The sequence below is a fragment of the Mastigoproctus giganteus genome, chromosome 5 (genome assembly GCF_048544385.1).
Source record: "Mastigoproctus giganteus isolate SK-2022 chromosome 5, ASM4854438v1, whole genome shotgun sequence".
In the NCBI taxonomy this organism is placed as follows: Eukaryota; Metazoa; Arthropoda; class Arachnida; order Uropygi; family Thelyphonidae; genus Mastigoproctus; species Mastigoproctus giganteus.
This window is the reverse complement of record NC_143579.1, coordinates 41,305,041-41,326,629: the sequence shown is the minus strand read 5'-3', so window position 1 is coordinate 41,326,629 and position 21,589 is coordinate 41,305,041. Positions and strand designations below refer to the sequence as shown.

At 36.5% G+C, this 21,589-nt stretch overlaps 1 protein-coding gene across 1 annotated transcript in view; it reads left to right on the top strand.

Annotated features, from left to right (window-relative positions):
- LOC150085323 (uncharacterized) overlaps positions 1–21,589 on the top strand; it is a 736,427-nt gene that overhangs the window by 86,099 nt on the left and 628,739 nt on the right. The window lies entirely within an intron of this gene.

Genomic DNA, 21,589 nt, shown 5'->3' with positions numbered 1-21,589 from the left:
TTTTAACAACAAAAGCAGAAAAGTTAAAATCGTTTAAATCAAAAGAAATCTGTCGATTTAACATTGTTAGAAATGTTTTGTTTAAATATACAAAAATGTGTTCATTTCAGCTTTGTGATGTCATAGAAACGAACGAGATACTTCCAGTTTTTCCGCAACAATTAAAATATCATTTTGTTAAATATTAATTTCAGCTTTGTGACGTCATCCTAAAACGATAAAAATACTTCGAGTTATTCTGCAAGGAAGAAAATTTCATTTCGATATTTTGTTAAAAGGATGTCAATTTCAGCTTTCTGACGTCATCATGCAGACGATAGAAATAACTGCACTCCTCTAACAATGAAAATATTGGTATTTTGATAAAATAATGTTAATTTCAGTGTTGTGACGTGATCATACAAACGATAAAAAATTCTTTCAGTTCTCCTTCAACAATGAAAGTTAATTTCAGCTTTTTGACATCATCATATACAAGATAAAAATAACTCCAGTTTCTGCAACAATTAAAATATCGGTATTTTGTTAAAATGATGTCAATTTCAGCGTTGTGGCGTCATCATACAAACGATAAAATATAATTAACACAACCTCTACAAGAAGATATTGGTATTTTGTTAAAAGGATGCTAATTTCAGCTTTTTGACGTCATCATTGCAAACGATAAAAATTATTCCAGTCCTCCAACAATGAAAATATTCGTATTTTGTTAAAATAATGTTAATTTCAGCATTGTGGCGTCAACATACAAACGATAAAATATAATTTTATTTCTCCTACAACAATGAAAATATTGATATTTGGTTAAAAGGATGTTAATTTCATCTTTTTGGTGTCACCATACAAACGATAAAAATAACTGCAGTCCACCAACAATGAAAATAATGTTAATTTGAGCGTTGCGGCGTCATCATACAAACAATAAAAAAATTCTTTCGGTTCTCCTTCAGCAATGAAAATTAATTTCAGTTTTTTGAAGTCATCATACAAACGATAAAAACAACTCTAGTTTCTACAAAAATGAAAATATTAATATTTTGTTAATATAATGTTAAATTCAGGCGTTGTGGCGTCATCATAAAAACGGTAAAAAATTCTTTCAGTTCTCCTTCAAAAATGAAAGTTAATGGCAGCTTTTTGACGTCATCATACAAACGATAAGAGTAACTATCCAACAATGAAAATATCGGTATTTTGTTAAAATTATATGTTAATTTCAGCGTTGTGGCGTGATCATACAAACGATAAAATATAATTCCATTTCTTCTACAACAATAAAGATATTGGTATTTTGTTGTTTGTTAAAAGGATGTTAATTTCAGTTTTTTGACGTCATCATGCAAACGATAAAAATAACTCGTTCTCCAACAATGAAAATATTGGTATTTTGTTAAAATTATGTTAATTTCAGCTTTTTGACGGCTAATTTCACCATACAAACGATAAAAATAACTTTAGTTATCCTCCAACAAAGGAAATATTGGCATATTATTAAAAGGATGTTAATTCCAGATATTTTGACATCATCATATAAACAATAAAAATAACTCCAGTTATCGTACAACAATTAAAAATTCTTTCAGTTCTCCTCCAACAATGAAAATATTAATATTTTGTTAAAAGAATGGTAATTTCAGCATTGTGACGTCATCATACAAACGAATAAAAATGCTTCTAGGTCTCGCGCAACAATTAAAATACCAGTATTTTTAATATATGAAGTTTTCGTTTATTTCGACTTGCAAATTTCATTCACTAGCAAGCTGTTATTTAATGTTTTTGAGCAGAAGAAACATAACTCTACCAGTTGATATATTTTTTTGTTTTGTTTTCGTTGTCCCTGAAACTGCTACACATATTTACACCAAAAATCTTTCGTTGAGACAGACTATAGAATTTTTGTTGTTTCTCGCGTCCCTGAAAGAACCGTACATATTCGCACGAATAATTTAAATATTTATTCCATTTATCATCTTAATGCGGCACACAATGTTTCAGAGATTATAACCTCGATGCCACATTCGGCGAATGATTTTCGACTTTAATGAGTTTAGGAAATTATAAACACAATAATTGCAATGTCTGGGATCTCAGGATGTGAAATTCTGTTTATGGAATAATTCTTTTCGATCATTAGAAGAGAGAATAGTGATTCAAGGATACTTTTGTGAGACTGAATGTAACAAGTTATCAAGGTAGTCAACAGTCTCACCCCTTTGATAGCCCCCGTTTTTTCCCAGGTGGCTGCCCACCTTTAATGTCTGTGTGTTGTCTGTCTGTACAGACAACACAGACACATCAAAAACATAAATAATCGCCAAGGGCATCCAAAAACTAAAGACCAGATTAACACGCAGACCAGCTGCCAACTTTCGAGTTATATAGCACAAAGAGAAGATAGTAAAGCAAAACAAGCGTATATAGAGGAAAAACAGAAAAGGAATTCGCCTAAAAATTATGCACAACAAATAACATCAGAGTGAAAATATATGCTGTGTTCTGATCTGTATGCGTAGCAAGGTGGTAAAACCTAACCCGTTTGGAAACAGATTAGAATTAGAACTCCTCCTATACTAGACTACGAAAAGTCATGGGACAGTCGTTCCATGATTATCCTATGAAATTCACGGAACGGTTATTACATAACTTTTGGTAGGAGGCTGTATATATTTGCGACATAAGGTTGTAAACTGCAGATTACTTTATTTTAAAACAGAATATCGGAGAATGAATTCAAATATGTTCGTAATTTTGACGTGGCGAGCACGCATCCATGTATATTTGATCCATGTATTTGATTTTCAGATTCATGGAAAGGTACTTACTTAGTAGCACCTTTTTTTGACAAGTATATATATTTTTCTTTTATTTTGTGTTTGTTTATTATGTCTCACATTACTTGCAACTGTACAGTATCCTACCAAAAGCCATGTACCATAACTTTTGGTAGGAAGTGTATAATTATGCTATTTATGAACAAAATATGTATTTTTTTCAGAGAAATTGAAAGCGTGTTGGCCCACTTTTGGTCACAAGGATTGCTTCATTGGTATTTATGGTAGAAAAGTAATGGTATTGTGCACTATTCTTCCTTTAATGCATTCGTGAAATCCACTAATATAGAGGACCATTTTGATTCTGCCCTCATTCTGCATTTAAATTCACCTAAAAGATGCTCACTTGGGTTGCAGTCGGTCCTCTGCGCTGGTCTGTGCAATGTTCCGATGTTATTCACATCAAACGACGCCTTGAAACCTTGCTTTGTGATAAGGGTCGTGTTTAAAGGTGTAAGGGCCACTTATATAAACCTGCCATGACGTAGGGCACATAGAATTGCCCAAACAGTACTGTATGATGTTCTCAGTTGTCAACTTTAAGAACACAATTGACAAAGTGCTGCCAATTGTCTTCATCTCCATGGTTTTTTTATCCCGGAAACCTCTGGTTTTTCATCCAGCAAACAGCAAATCGACCATAGAATCCAGCAAAGGCAATATACACTGAGCAATATGGTCAAAGTCATCGATGTACCAAAAAACCCTACAGTAATTGTTATTGAAAGAACTTTCCATATCATAAAGAAGTGGGGGCATCTAATAAAGTGTATACTCAGTGTAATTATGCATGTAAGATCGGTTGACCAGTGATCTAAAGCATCATTGTACTACTTCACCAATGTTATTTCTAGTTTACTTTCGTATCGTCCGAAAGGGGGTTTGTTTTTTGTTCTCCCTTTCTTTTTTGTTATTATACCGGAAGAATTTCTGAAAATTTTTTTCGTTATTTTTTTTTATAAATACGAGTCTTAAATTTCAGTGCGTGCGTCAGTCGATGCTTGACGTAAAGTGAGGTTTGACTGTCAGCCTACCCGAAGTGAAGTGTTCTGCTTAGACAAAGATTAACTTCGATTGAGTGATCAAAGTAACGAACAGAAAGTCCAACCACTAAGAAAACGGATTGAATTCGGTGTTTTCTTTGAGTCGAACATCTTTTTCATCACTTGAAGGACAGCAGATGCTGTTAAGACCACTTATTTTCTGTAGAGGAATTTTTTATGATTATTTTCAGTCCACATCCTTGTCTAGACTCTATCGGTCTAGTAGGTAGGGAGCAACTTCCTTATCTCTAATACTACTTATATGTACCCTAGGAGCGATAAGATCTGCAGGTATTGTGTGCATGCACGCCATGGTTTCCTGAATGTCATGGCGTGACCAGTAGCTTATAACATCTATACTGCGTGCGACACATCGGTCCTGACATGAACTGCTTTGCTTCAATAATTGTACATCTCACTCTGCAGCTCGTAGCCCTCACCTCCCCCTTAAACGGATCGCGCCAAAACACCGATAAAGCAATTTCAAAACAAACTCTGAAGGCAGATCACAGTCTCTGAATCCTGCTGCGATATCGGTTGCATAATTCATGTAAACTTAATTGGCTAGAAAAATATATATCTTATTTACGTCTTGGGTAATGCTACAATAGACGGAAACTGTTCAGCAGGTGTACACTGAACCGTTGTTAATGGAAGTCGTATCTGTACATCGTGATACTATTTTACAAGTTATACGAGTACAAATGGTGTAAAATGTGACCAGGAAAAAGAACCAAAAATATGTTCTGCTTCCCCTTATAATTCTTGTTTCTCTAAGAAAATAATTCTATCATCTAATGATTTTAAAATATTTCGTGGAATTTAAAATTCGAAGGTACTGAAAACGCTACAGTTCATGCAACTGATGTTAACATATAAAGGTAGCAAATTAATCTGTTTCGGTTTAATATATTTTGTTAATTCGGAGAGATGTTAATCCATTTTTCATATGAGAACTTTAATCCAATCTGTCAATTTCTTAATTCTAAGAAATCTATTTGTTAATTCGGAACGATTTTAATCCATTTTGTTAATTCGGAGCGGTATTAATCAATTTTTTATTTAAGAAATTTAATCCAATTTGCCAATTTCTTAATTCTAAGAAATCTATTTGTCAATTTGGAGCGATGTTAACCCATTTTATTAATTTAGAGCGATGTTAATCCATTTTTTATTTATGAAATTTAATCCAATTTGTCAATTTCTTAATTCTAAGAAATCTATTTGTCAATTCAGAGTGATGTTAATCCCTTTTATTAATTTAGAGCGATGTTAATCCATTTTTTATTTATGAAATTTCATCCGATTTGGCAATTTCTTAATTCTAAGAAATTTTATCTATTTGTTAATTTGCAGTGAAATTAATCCATTTTTATTAATTCGGAGCGATATTAATCCATTTTATTAACCCGAAGCGATATTAATCCATTTTTATTAATCCGGAGCGATATTAATCCGTTTTGTGTCTGAGAAATTTAATTCAATCTGTCAATTTCCTAATTCTAAAAATTTAATCCGACTGCGAATTTCTTAATTATAAGTAATTCAATCCAATTGTCGATTTTCAGTTTTAAGAAATATAATCCAATCTGTTGATTTCTTTAATTCTAAAAAAATTAATTTATTTATTAATTCGGAGCGAAATTAATTCAGTTTGTTAATTTGGTGCTGAATTAATCCATTTTTTATTTGAGAAATTTAATCCTCCAATCTGTGAATTCCGTAAGTCTAAGAAATTCAATGCATTCTGTCTGTTTTCAATTCTAAGAAATGTAATCTCATCTGTCGATTTCTTAATTCTAAGAAATTGAATTCATTTGTTAAGTCGGAATGATATTAATCCATTTTTTATATGAGAAATTGAATCCAATTTGTCAGTTTCTTAATTCTAAAAATTTAATCCAGTCATTCTAAGAAATTTAATCTATTTGTTAATTTGAAGCGATCTTAATCCATTTTATTAATTTGGAGCGATATTAATCCATTTTTATTTGCGAAATTTAATCCAATCTGTCAATTTCCTAATTCTAAAAATTTAATCCAATTGTCAATTTCTTAATTCTAATAAATTTAATCCAATCGATTAAATTTATTAGTCGATTTCTTGAATATAAGAAATTTAATCTATTTGTTAATCTGGAAAGCAATTAATCCATTTTGTTAATTCGGAGCGATATTAATCCATTTTTTATTTGAGAAATTTAATCCAGTCTGTCAGTTTCTTAATTCTAAGAAATTTAATCCAGTGTGTTAATTTAATGCATTTTGTTAATTTGGAGACATTTAAAAATTTATTTAATCCAATCCGTTAATTCTTTAATTCTGAATTTAATATATTTTGTTAATCTGAGTAATTTAATCCGTTTGGAAAATTCTGAACAATTTGATCAGTTGTTAATTTGGAACAGTTTAATCCATTTTGCCGGATTAAACTGCTCCAAATGATCCATTTTATTGGAAGAAAAGCAATTTTTCATTAAAAAAATCATTGTACGGGTTCACACCTCTCGTATTTGCAATGTCTCTTTCTTGAATTATTATAAATATGGAATAATTTCTCCATTTTTGGTAAACAAAGGTATGAATAGCTGAAGAAGTAGGGTCGGGTGTTTAGAAATTGAACCTAGAAAGTCAAGGTCATCAGACATTTGTTTTCCAAATATTGACGTCTTTTGTGAGAAAAAAAAAAATGTAAGTCACTCCTGAGGCCAATTACGTAATAATTTCTGTAAAATTGGAAACAAAAATCGTCTAAAAAATAAGATCACTTATTTCAATTTTTTACCACGAGAATGTTAATTTTTTACGCATTTTCTTCTTTATCTATCTAGAAGTTAAAATAGTTGTAGTTCAACGGAAACTTTTGCATCTGAAATTAATTAATAAACGTATCGCTGCATAAACATCTACAATAAGAATCGAAAATTTGATTTTTAAAGCCTCATGATCAAGTTCAGAGATGAGTATAAAAATGCCGAGAGAGAGATGTAAGGCTGCTTGGTGAACTGTCACTAATCGGATTATCTCTCCTTGTAGTAAAAGGGAAATAGAAAAAAAATCAGTAATCATGCATCTAAAGAAGCTCTAACTCTTAACTTTTAAACTTTCTTATTCCTTGCTGTTTTACCTTCTGTTTGGAAATCTACTCATATTCAGTTGGTACTTAAAAAGAGTAACAAATCCTTTCCTTTCAGATATCATCCCAGTTACACCTCCATGGTACACTGTGATGATTCAGAACTCTGTAAAACAACCAAAAATGTGAGTAATGTTGTTTCTGGCCACTTTGACACTAAGAAGGCGATCACCAGGAAAGCCTGCTCAATACCCGTCTACACCACAAGTAGGTGGGCCACATGAATCGTGGCAGACATAGACTATTTCGTACTGAACGTCCTAAAATGAAGGACATTCGTATTATCGAGCACTAGTACCAGTGCTAGAGCACGCACAGATTCATTCCATACTTTCAAATTCATTCACACAAAGTACAGTAAAAAGGAAGAAAGAAGAATAATGGTACAGTATAAAGGTAGTGAGTCCCATACAGGACCAGCCCAGTGCCAGCCATATGTAAAATAAATAAAAAGAAAGAAGGAAACCCACATAGGCAAAAAGTCCTGCCCCAGGACCAGCTTGAGGTCTGGAAGTGGTATCACAGCAGTTAAAGGACGTCAGAAGCAGTGGAAGTCTCGAAGTCTTGAGGAGTGCTTTCAAGGAAATCTTGAAGCGAAATATCCAAGGCAGAGGTTGCTCAAGAGTCGAGCAGAAACAGGTGTAGTAGTAGGTCTGAAGCAGATCTGTTTGTGTCGGTAAAACACCTGGTGAGCAAATTCATGAAGTAGGTGAACTTATCCTTAGATTCCAATAGTCTAGTTTTGTATCTGGGGAGAAATTGAGAACAGGAGACAGTAAATGGTTGGTGAAGATCGATAGTTTCCAGTCTTCAGAGTTGCCACTGAAGCATAAAGGAGATTCAGAGAGATTAAAATAACAGCTTAGCACGAAGAGTGGCCAGTTAGTAAGAAAGCCTTATCCAAACTAGGGCGAAACCACTTCAAGCAAATACTGCCTTGGATATTTCTTTTCAAGTAAGTGGGCAAACCCTTCACAAAATTGGACCATCGACCATCCCAACAACCCCTCTTTTCAGTTTTTGTGCTAATCTGATTGGCATGAATAAAAAGTTAATCGAACTGGAATGTCTGGGATAGGATAGGACAGTACAGTATAGTTCATACTCACGAGCATTCAACGTTGCCCAACGAACAGATTCAACTTCACAAATATCCACCACCAATTCCTTAAATGCCGATCTCTAGGTAATTCTCTGTTGAGACGAAACCACTCCTTATACAACTCAGGCCTTCCTTATTCCTCACAAAAAGAAAGATAGCTTTAGACTCCATTCAAAGAGGGCAGTCAAATTAATTAATGACACCGTCTCTTAGAAAGTCTCCACCCTCTGTGTCATACACGTTCGGTTTCTGTTGCATGTCCTTTTCTGTAGATATTTCCATGGGCACTGTTCTTCTGAATTGGCATCTGAAATTTCCCCCTCTCTCTTCCAAACCAATCCGAACGCATACCGCAACCAATAGGTATCCATTAACCGCCCAACTGCAAACTCACAAAACCAAACACCAACGTTTCTGCTTTTTTATTTGTCCATGAACTTCCGTTTAGACTAAATCTTGTCTCATCTGTAAAGAGAGCATTTTTTATTCTGTTTTACAGCCTGACTGGTTCTTTGGTCAGAGATATTTTCAGTTTGAAGAGTAGGGATTGAGATCGTAAAAGTCATCATATCCAGAATAATGTTTATCGTCAAATTCGAAGGATATATTAGAGGAATAGCTAATGGTTATAGGAAGCTTTGACCTAAAATCTCTCCAGGGAAGAACAAAAAAGAACCAAATTTAATAAAATCGGATCAATAGACTAGTTCTGTTGGTCCAATTTTAATTAAATTTGAAGTGGTTCTACACATCTTTCTACAAACACCCGAATATAAAATTTCATCAAAATCCATCCGCTGGGAATGTTAGTTGTTACATGCGGACGGATAGACATAATGAAGGCAAGCCTCACACTAGAACACGGCCTGTATCTTAAGCGTCCCTTTTCCAATGTCAGAGAGATGGTACAGGATTTCTCGTTGTTTCCAGATGAAATAACGTCTATAATCTGTTTGTAGGCTAAAACGGGACTCATCAGAGAACAGAACTGTACTCCATTTGTTAGGGCTCAAAGTCACATGTTCATAGCACAAGTTTCGAAGAGCTCTGCAGTGGTTTAGGGTTAATGGGATGGTATTATTGTAAGTTACTGGCGGCTCCCAGGGTTTCCCCTGTAACCGGAGGGTTAATGGGATACAAACCAATGGCTTCCTTGCTTAGAGTCCACTTGAATTGAACCTTCTTGGCACAGTCCGGTTGGAAATATTTGCACCTGTGGTCGCAGCAATCTCAAGAGACAGTTGATTACAGAACATCGTGGGGTTTCGTCTTGGTGTTAGACCAGATGGCTGTCTGTTCTGGTAGACGTAGCCCTCGATGACCTGGGCCAGGTCTGGTTGTAATGGTTCCTGTGTCCTGAAACTGCTTCTATAGTGCCGAGACGACACTGCTCGACACATTAAGCCAACGTGCAACCTCCGCCTGCGACTGCCTCGCTTCAAGTTTCCTAATGGTCCGTTATCTGAAAGAATCATCTAAACGATGATGACTTGTCATCCTGAGTATTGGAGATGTGGCTGCCCCACTAAGCAAGCCAAAAAAATGGGATTGAAGTAACGTGGTTGCAATTGTTGTTTTTATAGGCATGATTAATGTGCGGTTCTGTAAGTGGTCCATCGATTTCTATTGGATACTCGGAATTTGCATGCCAGAATGCCTGTTATATCAAATATTCGCCTTCGGCATAAAATATTCATGAAAACAATTTTTCTGTTAATTTTGTCGAACAGTGTTGATATTTATTGATAGAGGGGTAGTCAAAAAAGGGGTAGATAGAGGGGTAGTGATATAAAAAGGCACATGGAGAAGATGACCGACCTGTCTGAATTCCAAAGAGGTCAAATTGTTGGTGCACCTTTAGCAGAGGCATCGGTAACTAAAACTGATCATTTGATTTAATCTATCTAGGCCTGATACCGACTAACTCATTACTGCCACTAACAACGATGCAATGTTTCAAGATGATAATGTTCCAATACACTCAACCAGATGTGCCCAATATTGGTTTGAGGAGTATGAAACTGAGGTTAAGCATCTACCATGGCCTGCACAATCACCAGACTTAAACATTATTGAGCCATTGGGGACATATTTGCAGAGAAGATTGAGAAGCAGCTTTCCCCACCTTCATCACTCAAGGAGCTCGAAACGTTCCTCCACGAAGAATGGTCCAATATTTCTCTTAAGACAGTGCACGATTTATTGGAATCTATGGCACGTAGCACAGAGTATAAGCTGTTTTAAAAGCAAAGAGTGACCCAACACCATATTAGTGCATACCTGTAAACTCTTATCGGGTGTTTCCATTATTTTGTCCACCCATGTACGTTTATTTATAATGTTATTGTTGTCAAAGTGTGTTAGGCGTATCAGCAACTATGCACTGTGCGTAAATTACTGTCTGTAAATTTCGTGTGTTCTGTGGGCGATTTTCTGTTTGCTGAATGAAAAACCCGAGTTTCGTAAACCTTTTTCCCAACGTGGCTGAGTTAGTCGGTCTCAGGTGAGGGTAGTTTGCTTTTCCCACCCGGGTTTCCAGCAAACAGACCACACGTCATTTACAAACATATTATATACATCGCATTATGTCCCAAGTGGCCTAACACAACCAACACCATTAACCACTCCAATTAAATTTTAATGTTAGGCCAAATTGGCTGTAATGATTTATTTTTTAATTTCAATGAAAAAATCCCGATTTTTTTCTTAAATTCTGTTGCTTGCTTTTAGGGTCGTTGACCGTAGTCGGTGAGGGGAAGGGGTGAATAAGTAAAAAAAAAAAAAGGGGGAGAATGTCATGCTTAACCTTCACCATCTGCATAATCGCGCAGACTTGTTTCCAAAAAAAAACTTTTTTTTTTCCCCTCTGCCGGATGGCAGGGTGGGGTGGGGTGGTAATTCTCAAGCTGCCTGCGGAGGTCATTGTCGGTGGGTAGCCAGCTGTTGCTAAAAAATTCTACTCCGACTACCAAGTGCTCTCAGGTTGAAAACGTATAACGATTCAGTCATTTTATGAGTCTACAGCTGTGTCTTATTTAATGTCAAAGGCATCTTAATTGCTTCTTGAAGATACGGCTTTGATTTTTCCGTCTTTGATACGTTTTAGAGCTCCACTAAAGATGGTTGCGTTGTGAATTTTAAGTCAAGAGTTCATCGAATTCTGCTATCAAATCTGTGTGTGATTTTTTTATTTATTTATTTTTTATTCATGTTTTTTTTTTATCCCGTAATGTGTGACCTTTGGCACCTGGAGCCTTAGTTTTCACTTAACTGTGTTAACGGGTTCTTTAGCGTCAGGACGATGACCTTGTTCGTTCACGAGGGAAGGGGTAAGGGTACAAGAATGAGCCTGTTAAAAAAGAAAGAAAAAAAAAGGGGGTAATGACATCCTCTACCATCTGCAGAGTCTCCGCACTTATTTTTTGTCGGATGTCGGGTGAGCTTTAAAAACTTTTTCCGGGGTGTGGACCCCTTTTTTTTTGTTTGCCTTCTGGTTATGCGATTAAAAGAGCAGTTACTTTTTTAAGAACGAGTTTTCATCCAATAATTCGATGTCCAGATGGACACTATTGTCCCTGGAAAAGTTTGATTCAATAGAAATAATTTATGCGCTTGCAAAATATATAACGAAAATATCAAAATCTGTTTGATATTCACAATTTTACTCCTAGATGAGCTTGTGCTTTAATTTTATTTCGATACTTTCCATCATCCTTGATTTCTAATGTTCAAAAGGGCTGGGTTCAAATCCCGAAACGTTGGGACTGGTAATTTTCAAGAAAAAGTTTGAAGAAGTCGAACATGGTGTAAAAACTCTTTTTAGGCCTTGGCCGAATTACTCGGTCTCAGGTGGGGCAGTAATTCTCAAGAAAAAGTTTTTTTTTGAAAACTTTTTTCTAAAGAAACCAGAATGGTAAAGCTTTGAATTTATTTTTCAGCCTAGTACATTGTACAACTTATTATATAAGAACAGTAACTGGGTAGCACGGTTGGTAAAATCACCATCCTCAAACAGCCAAACCCAAGAACACACGCAATTTATGGATACAGATGGGTATCGAGTTATCCGAGGTTGTTCTCGGGTAACCCTATGGATTCTGTATCAATGGGTTACAGAGTCCTATTAATTTTCAAGTCCGATCACTGGAAGTCACAGATCCCTCAAAAATCGCCAACTACTTCCACGAGGAGCTGCTGTAGTCCGAGTTCAATATTCATTGGGGTGCATCGATCTTGACATCTGCTTTAAGTTCAATTGTTATGTTTTACGGACACCCAGGAGAGTTGGAATTAGTACTAATAGGGTTTCAGGAGCATCAGCGACTAAGGGCATACTGCTCCGTGTATATTGTTTGTAAATTGACGTGTTCTGTGGTCGATTTATTTTCTGCTTGCTGGATGAAAAACCCAAGTTTCCAGAAGAAAAACTATGTTATCCCCGACTGAGACCATCTAACTCATGTTGTGAAAAAGGCCCATATAACTTCTTCACGTCATCGAGGGGGCTCGAACTCGGCTCTTTTCCACCCACTGTGGGGAGGATGGGTATTCTACCAACTGTGCTGTCCACGAGGGCAGTTGTAATTAGTGAAGGCCAAATTAGAAGATATTTCAATCATAAATATACAGATCTTTTCGGAGAACGTTATAGTCAACAGAAAGTTAAAAGTATACGATGGAACAAAATAAATTTTTTTACTGGGGTCTTCCCGATAACCTACATACAAACATTTTCCTTATTAACACAGTTGTGGTCATAAGGAAAATGATTGGATGTGGGATAAATATCGCTAGTTGCTAATTATGAAGGAGTTTGGACTGCAGGCGAAGATTAATAACATTTACGATGGGAGCAACCATAAACACTCCCACTTTACATTTGTCTAATCATTAGAGATAAAAAGTTTATTTGTTATCTTAAACGTAGGAAACGTTGAAGAAATGCAATAAAAAGCATATGGCAGAAGCAGTTTTCAGTATTAAATGAGGTTTTTTATAGATCGTACTGGACTGTCCTGGTTACAAAACGTCTTGAAAACATATATCGACCATTTACCTCCTATAATTATGATTTATCTTTTATCTTGGACCGCATATGCCACAGTTGACCTCCACTGTTAACCAGTGGTGATTTCCCTGTCCCGGAACGTTAGGTGGTTTTGTGTCAGTCTTCGGACCATTTCCGTAGCACTTTCATTACGACGACCTTTGAATACTCAACTGTGCCTGCCATTGCTGAGATACAGGCCCCATCTTTCTAGCACTGCAAATCATTCCACTTTCAAGCTTGCTTAAGGTCCTTCCTTACCTTTCCTCATTGCACCGGCTTCGCTATGACGAACTGACAGGTGCTACATGCGCATCACTATATATGTTGCACCGGTCGGCGAGGACAGTCCCAGTTGTGTAAAACGAGTCCACTAGCGGAGACAGGAATGGTTATAATGTTTTTGCTCATGAGTGTATGTGTGTCTATATATACAACTATAGTGATTTTTCATCAAAATATCTTCCAAGAAATTTTATCACTGATTTTTCATCAAAATATGGATCCAAGAAATTTATCACTGCCTTATACTGGGGTTGCATTCCGGTGATTAATTTTACAATAGTGTCTTCACTAACGTTATTCCAAGCGATCTGCAAGGTTCCCCATAAACTTTGTGAAGTTGGGCAGACTTGACGGTCTAGATGATCCTATAAAAGTTCTACTGGGTCTTAGCCAGGTGATTTCGGATTGTTTAGTTGTTGAAACCCCCTGCACAGATTAGAGCTGTGTCTTCGGGTCATTGTCTTGTTATAATACAAAATTTCTTCCACAAAGTCGAATCCCAGAGGATATTGCATTATGCTCAAGAATGTTTTTGTAGCCTTCTTTCCTTAAAATTCCTTGAATTCTGACGATGTCATCCACTCTGGAAAAACAGAAGCAACCCCGGATCATGATCAAACCACCACAGTGCTTGACTGTAGGCACTAAACAATGTGGCACCATTTTTGCTTCAGTTAATCGTCTCACAAACTCTACTCTTGGATCCAAAAATTTTAAATTTGGATTCATCCGTCCACAGTATGTATTTCCACTCTTCAGTTGTTCAATGTCGATGGCTTTTAGCCTAAACCGACTGTTTATTTTGATTTTTATGATGATTTCCAGATTGCTACACGACCACGAAGTCCTACTTATCTAAGACGAAGTTTTACTGTGGATGTGGACACAGGAGTTTCTCCGTCCCTACTGAACTCAGCTCGGATTTCAGGAGCAGCAAGTCATCGATTACTTTTAGAAATCAGTGTTGTGGTTTTATCTTATTCTTCGTTGTAACGCGCGGTCATCCTGATCGTGGTTTACCCTTTAAACTGCCAGTCTCCTTGAATCTTCGAATGGTAATTTGTATTCTATTAATGAAACACCTAATTTTTTGTCAAAACTTTTCGTAGAATAACTTTCCTTATACAGACTTATAAGAGCACTTCTTTTTTCAATATTCAGTTCCTTATTTCTTGCCATGTTTATCACGAAATACACTAAACTTACACCAAACATTGTTCTTGAATGATTGGTGTTCGACTTTTTAAGTTACAGGTCTTTCTACTCAATTTATATTATTGAAAAATGCTCTAGATTCATCTACAATCATCTATAATATTGAAACAATACTCCTACTTTCTGGACTATTCTAGAATATCTAAATATTCTGGAATAATTTACAACGTTCAGGAACTTTCTACAGGATTCAGGAATGTTCTAGCACATTCAAGTGTTTACTGGACCTTTTTGAAATATACTGGATTATTCTAGAAATTTCTTAAATATTATTTAAGTTTTTTTTTGGTTTTTATGCACAATAGAAAATAATTTAATAAAAATTGGTAAATAAGTTGGTGCTATTTTAACAAAATGTTTGAAAATTAAGTAAGCCTCATCTTGAAATCCAAAGTGAATTAAACAATCTTCGTGCACGATTGAAATCTATCTAAGGCATAGACATTGCTTTGGGGACATTGGCTGAAGAAATGGCAACTGCAAAAAGATACAATTACCTTCTGTATTTCGTAAACGAGAAAAATCTTTTTTCATATGGGAGATTCACTTTTCTACTGTAATAATTTTGTTGCTTTTGGATGATACTCTTGGAAAAAAACATAAACTAAAAGTAGGCTTTTCATCGACTTCGAAAGTAATTCTAAAAGTTGTGCTACTTCACAATGAAAATAAACATCTGTCTATATAAATCAATCATAATATCCTCGTGGAAGAATCCTATGAGACCAGGGATCCTTTTAGATCTACAATATATATGGTCCCACTCCCATTATACAAATAATGCGAGTGGGACCAATCAATCCTGCATTGTCCCATTGCATGAATTGTGCATCTTGAAAGAAAAATGTCATTTACAGTCTTGAAAACCATGGACAAGAAATGAATTTCCAATATTTAGAACTCAAGTTTCCACTCATTAGTGATACCAAAATCAGAGTTATATTCATCGGTCTGCAGGTCAGAGAGTTACTGAATCACAATTTTGAACGAATTTTAAATCCTTTGGAATTGGAACTTTGAAAATCCTTCCAGAACGTTTTTGAAAATTTTTGGGTAACAACGGCTCTGGATACCATAAAATCTTGATTGAGATTTTATTACTACCAAATTTTCGGTTGCAGTGTACACTTCCCATTTTGATTTTTTTCCCAGATAATCTTAGACACGTCAGTGATGAACACAGTGAAGATTTCGTCAAGTTATTGCTACTTGAAATACGGTATCAAGGAAGGTGGAAGCTCAATACGATACAGTCTGTTGCTGGTTATTCATCAAAAAGGCTCCTGATCATTACAAAAGAAAAAAAAAGATTGTATTTTATGCAGTTCATTGAATTACTTGTTAAATAATTGTAATCTGCGTTCCTCTGCAAATCTATGAGTGTTTGGCAATATCTGACATAATATTTGGATTCAACTCATCGGAATTCATTGGATGGACCATGCTACTATTGTTGCAATTAGAGTTAAATTCCATTAAGTTGTCAATGATTAACTGCCACTGTTTTCTCTCTCGGGCATGATGGGTTTAAGGACAGACATTTAAACTGTCATGGCCATCGACAGAAATATCTATTGCAAGTAGAAATATATGACTTAAAGGAGTTAGATTTAACTTTTCTTTATGAAATGATATCAGAGTTACCAAAATCTTCTGATAGAAAGAGAGAGAGGGAATAAGAAGATAGATAGGTGGAGATCTGAGATCGATAAATAGGTGGAGGAAAGGTTGAAAGAAGATAAGGAAACAGGCAGATGAAGAGAGAAGTAAAAGGAATGGGGTGTAGAAAAAATTGGTGTTATATTTGAGAGAAAAAATAAACGAATGGATTGGATGAACAGGTACAATCTAAAGAAGTCGAAAGAGAGGGAAAAACTTTGAAATATGAGAGAGATTTAACTGAAATAATTAGACCTTTCCATTTCTAGATTGCAGAGAAAGTTTTGTTGACCCGTCCCAAGATGTGCGACCTTCCTTGCACTCTCATAACTGTTACGTTTTCCCGCTCATTCCAACTACTGTCGACCTGGCGGCTGCATCAAATCCATTGTTAATGGGTTGCTTACCACCACGAGCAGATGCAAACTTTCTTCGCTCTGTAATCGTCAAGGTCAATGACCGATCGTGGCACACAGATGGAACATGCCAGGTGATGCTCCCCGTGCGTAACCCCATGCTTACCACCCGGTGAATCTCCCGCCCTTCCTTTTCCTCCCAACCCCTTTTCGGATGGGAAGCCGACCTCCAATTTTTTTTCTCTCTTTTTTTTCTCTCTCTTCGGCTGTCCCCCATAGTTTCCGAAAGTTGACCTTTTACCTTTTTCGAACGATATCAAAAGAGTTACGAAATCCCGATGCGCGTCTGCCAATTAGAACGAACCGGCACGAAGCGCTAGCTGCTCGTGCGGTGACGTCACAGTGGCCCTATCCGAGTGTGTCCTAAATTTAGAACGGAATAATCCTCCAACTGACCGCCAGTGTTTCGACGAAAATCCCAAACTAAGTTACATGGCGACACTGCCGGCACGTCTCCTGCGCGTCTGCCAGACAGGTTTCAGCGCTCGAGGCTGCTTTTCCCGCCAAAGGCGTACTCTGCGCGAGGCTGTCCTACAACTTTTCTGCAACACTTTCTGGGACTTGCTCGAAAGCGTGGCGTGAATTGGCGTTTTAAACTCGATTCCTTCCCCCCCACACACTCACCCACCCACCCTACTCGTTCTTTCCGCCCCCCCCCTCTCGCCCATTTCACACACACACCCAAACCCCACCGAACATTAAGATTCGAGCCGAAACAGTTCTGCATGCAAAATATCTCTCTTTTTTGCCCCCCCCCCTTGTTTTTCGTTCTCTCTCTCTCTCTCCCTCTGTCTCTCGGCCGATTGCTGATGTATCCCTTCCTTCTGCCGTTAGGGTTAGCTGTGTAGTAAAGCCGTGTTGATTTAATACCCGTGGAATGTGCGTGCAGTTTCGTTTGCGTGACGGCGCTGAGCCAGACGGGGAGGAAAGCGTCAGACTGCCCCCATCGTCACGTGACCTGTCTGGCAGGATAGGGTTATCAGTTACTTTCGTAGCATTTGAATGGCGTATAAAAAAGTAGAGAAACGTTAGCACAGAAGCGTTCGCTCAGTAGACGCACACAAGGATAGCCATGATGGACAAATCGCCTTCAAGTAAGTAACCTTTCTTAAACACAACTATTGGCAACAAGTGGTTCTTATTTATAGGACCCCAACTTTTGTTATTCAAAGAACGACGAAGCTTTTCCATCAGTTGCATTGGGTGTGGCGTGCACTTAACTCTTTTAGGCTTAGCGCGAACCGTTGGAAAAATCCGTTTTTTTATTCTTTTTTTTTTTTTTTGGTCATCACCATCGGTAGTCCCAAGCCAGTGGAGATCCCAAAGTGAACCGCTAACACGTCCCAGTTAAGTGTCCCGTCCGGTTAGGTCCCATTTCGGAAACAAAGTTTGAAAATCGGTTGATGATTGTAGTTCGTCAAACTTTGTATTCCTCGACGAGTCCCGACTTCTGTCTGCTATTTGAAAGTGCGCTTGTCACACACTGCCCTCTTGTGATCTTTTCAACAAGTCCCTTCTTTGGAAACTCCGAAAAAAAAAAAAAAAAAATCTGGCGCGAATAGGTTTCTTCCTCATCAAGTTTGCATATACAACTTTGTCCAAAAAGAATGAGGTATCAGCATTTTTCATCTATGGTCTTTTAACGCCCTCCACCTCCTCCCCCCTTCGAGTCTAGTGGGATTTTTTGTTGTCTCTCTCTCTCGCGACTTCCTCATGTACTGTTAATAGTGTGTGGTTAAGGTAATAGCGGGTCTTGTGGCCTTGGAAGATGGGATGCGACATCTTATACCTTATATAAAAAGGAATGGATGAATTGCGCGGGATGGATACTACGAGTACTTTTTCTTTTCTTCGCTTTTGTTTTTTGTTCCAGCTTTCGTTTATTCTCTTTTGTACTTGTAACGGTTCAAGGAACTAATGGTTCTGTTTTTTTTTATTGTTTTGATTTTGTTGTTTTACTCGAGTGGATTCGCACTGATTGAGCCAACGTGGTGTTTTATAGAATCAAGTTTCTTCAAGTTCGTTTCAATCAGACATTCCAGTGGAGGAAATAATTTTATTTGTAATATACGCGGTTACATCTTAACAGATAAAATCGTATAAAACACGAACCAAACTGTCTTTTTGGATAATTAAAAGAAATCATTGGTGGATGGTGGTTCTCAATTATCCAGATTACCTCCAAATCAGTTGAGTCAGTACGATGTCTCCTCCACTTAACTGGATAAAATAGGTAGTTAGATTAGGTTCTGTTTTATAGCTAGAGAGTTCATGTTCTGGTCCATGAATATTGAGGTAAGTTTTCAAATGTATCTTTTCCTCTTCTGGGTAATAAGAGTGGAATTTTTAAATCTAGCTAGTCACTTTCTTTTCCTAACAAGCAACCATTCCATGTCTAGCTAACCTTTAAGCCACCAACTGAAAATTCAGTTTTTATCTTTTTATATTCACTACCTAATTCACACTTTACATTCACCAGCTAATCTAGATTTTATATCCTAGCTAAGCCATACTTTATGTCCATTAGCCAATCTTCTGGATGCTGACTAGATAGTTTATATTGACTAGCCTATCGTGTTTTTATTTGGTTATTAATGGTTCATTTTCATCCCCTAGTGATATTTACTAACCAATCTAATTGGTCCAGGTCATATATACTAGCTAATCCGTTGAGTTACAATTTCTTGAGGTTATATTTACAAGAAGTAATTGAAAAATACACAATTTTTTGCCAATCGAGGAACATTATATCCAAAAGTTGTGCATTGAAATCTCAGTACCTATTTAATACAAGATATTTTGGCACTTTTTTGGATTTCTTTAGGCCTAATAAAATACTGTGAAGAGATTTTGCCCCTTAGTCCCTTCAACAGCACTTTCTCAGGCCTACCGACCGGTTTTAGTTGAAACCAGAAACGTTTCCAAAGTATATTGTAATAAATATGCATGGAGATGATCACATTTCAATAACCAACTTATATTACTTCACACGTAAAAGTATATTTTTCAATTAGCTTTGGTTGAGTTTCAAACCACGAATTGTCTTACTCTCCTTGCTATCTATATTTACTAGGAGAGAGAGAGAGAGAGAGAAGGTGGACGGATGGTGGTCATAAATTGATATTTTTCAGCGTAGTAGATCAATTCTTGGACCTCTCTTGTTTCTTGTATTCCTAAACGATATTGATGAACGAATAGGAGGATTTGCAAAGTTTGCTGATGACCTATAGTTAGAGGATAGTTAACGTCCAGATCCAGACTATGCCTCTTCAAATGGATTTGGATCGACTGCAGATATGGTCTGAAAAATGGTAACCGAAATTGAATTGAGGTATTGCACTTGAGAAACAAATCCAAGAGCAGTTTGTGGATTAGAAGGAGAGGAATTAAACGATGTTCAGGATGCGACTTTGGGATTACAATACAGAAAGACATGAAGTTCAACATGCAATGCAAGTAGGCGGCAAGCAGATTACTTGGTGTTCTTTATTTGTTATATCGGAACTTTGGAAGTAGAGAGAAGGTCATTGTCCCACATAACACGTGGTATAGCATAATTAGAGTATTGTGTCCGGGTATGGTGGCCACATCTAAAGAAAGATATAGAACTTCAAGAGAAGGTACAAAGTAGAGATGTCCCTGTGGGTAGTACAGAAGTGGAATTGCCGTCCCCCCACACCGGGTAGTAAAGATCTGAGTTCGACTCTCGATGAGGTAAGGAATTTTTATGAGCCTTTTTCACAATGTGGCTGAGATAGTCGGTCTCAGGCAAGGGTAGCATGGTTCTTTCTCCTGGAAAATCTAGATTTTTCATCCAGCAAATAAAAAATCGACTACAGAACACACTCAATTTACAGACAGCATATACAGAACAATATGACCTTAGTTTCTGATGCTCCTAAAACCCTATAAAAACACAACAACAAAGAAGAGACACTATTATCCCTATTAGAAACTGCTTAGAATATGTGGTCTGCAGAACTTAGCAACTAGATACTTTAATGGGGATTTGACTGATGCATATTGAGCTCTAAGGGGTTAATAAAATAGAGTATACTCACTGGCTAAACAGTGAAAGTATATTTTTTTAGCTAAATTTTGAGGTTCACTAGCTAATCTATAGTCTATAATGTACTAATTAGTTTATAATCCGAAGAGTTTATGATAAGCTAATACAATGATTTCATAGTGGATTAATCCAATGAGTTTATATTGACTAGTAAACCCATCAACGCTATATTAGTAGTTAATCCGTTATGATTATGTTCACTGACCTAATCCACCGAGTTTATGCTCATTAGACAGACCATATTCATAGTTGATCAGTTCAGTTTACAGCATCTACTCAATCCGAGTTGACATTCATCAGTTAAGGTTTAAGGTTAATTAACTAAGCTAAGATTTTTCTTCTTTAAGAGTTTTCTTATCAAGCGAAAGGTCTTCACACACGCACACACTAATTTTTGCTTATAAGTGTTACTAGAATGCTTCATAGCTCCCAAATGGTCATTTCAAAAATCACTATAACAACACTCCCGTATCCATAGTAACCCTGTCAATATATAGATTACAGAGCCTACCTGGAGAGAAATATATTTATTTCTACGTGTGTGATATAAATCCAGTATATTTGCAATACCAGAATCCAGTAACAAACATTTATTTACGTACTTCATAAATTGTACTGTGAATGGTTTCTCAATCACTAATTTTTAATTTTTGATTTGACTAGATTAGTCTGTACCAATAGCGATCTCCCTCCCATTCGCTGTTTGATGCACCATCTGTTCATGAACGTTTCCTTCTCAGATTTGTTTATGGGAAATGTAGTTGAATATTTTTAAAAAGATAT